Raw genomic sequence first — 500 nt, forward strand, 5'->3', positions numbered from 1 at the left:
GGGGTGTCCACACACAGGTTGAATCCAGCTGGCCCAGAGCCACACAGACAGCCTGTCTGTGGTTTAAGGCCGCACTGTGGTTTCCTCCTGCTCACGTGTTTAAGCTAAATTCTGGCAAGAATGTCAAGGCAGGCAGAGGTGAACCGCTGCAGCCCCCTGTATGTGGAAGAAGCCACCGGCCCAAGCGTGGTGAAGCGTGTGGGCCTGAGTGAGGTCAGGAGCCCCTCCAGGCTGGCGGCGGCCTCCAGGCAGGAAGGGGTCATCCTCCACACTTCCTGCCTCCTTCGTGCTCACTTCCTCCGGCCTCTTTCTGCTTCCTGCCCCTGCCTTCTGTGTTCTCTGCTTTATTTTGTAGCTCATTTTTAAACTTTTAAATTTATTTTTAAATGTTTTTATCTTTTGGCTGCGCTGTGGGGAATGTGGGATTTTTAGTTCCCCGGCCAGGGATTGAACCCCTGCCCCCTGCACTGGAAGTGTGGCATTTCAACCTCTGGACTTCC

The 500-nt window shown here is 54.4% G+C and overlaps 1 protein-coding gene across 1 annotated transcript in view; it reads left to right on the plus strand.

Annotated features, from left to right (window-relative positions):
- Nucleotides 1-500, plus strand: part of LOC104992857 (multidrug resistance-associated protein 4) — a 176,435-nt gene that overhangs the window by 267 nt on the left and 175,668 nt on the right. The gene's annotated exons all lie outside the window — the stretch shown is intronic.

This window comes from Bison bison, unplaced genomic scaffold (genome assembly GCF_000754665.1).
Source record: "Bison bison bison isolate TAMUID 2011002044 unplaced genomic scaffold, Bison_UMD1.0 scf7180017864225, whole genome shotgun sequence".
NCBI classification, from domain to species: domain Eukaryota; kingdom Metazoa; phylum Chordata; class Mammalia; order Artiodactyla; family Bovidae; genus Bison; species Bison bison.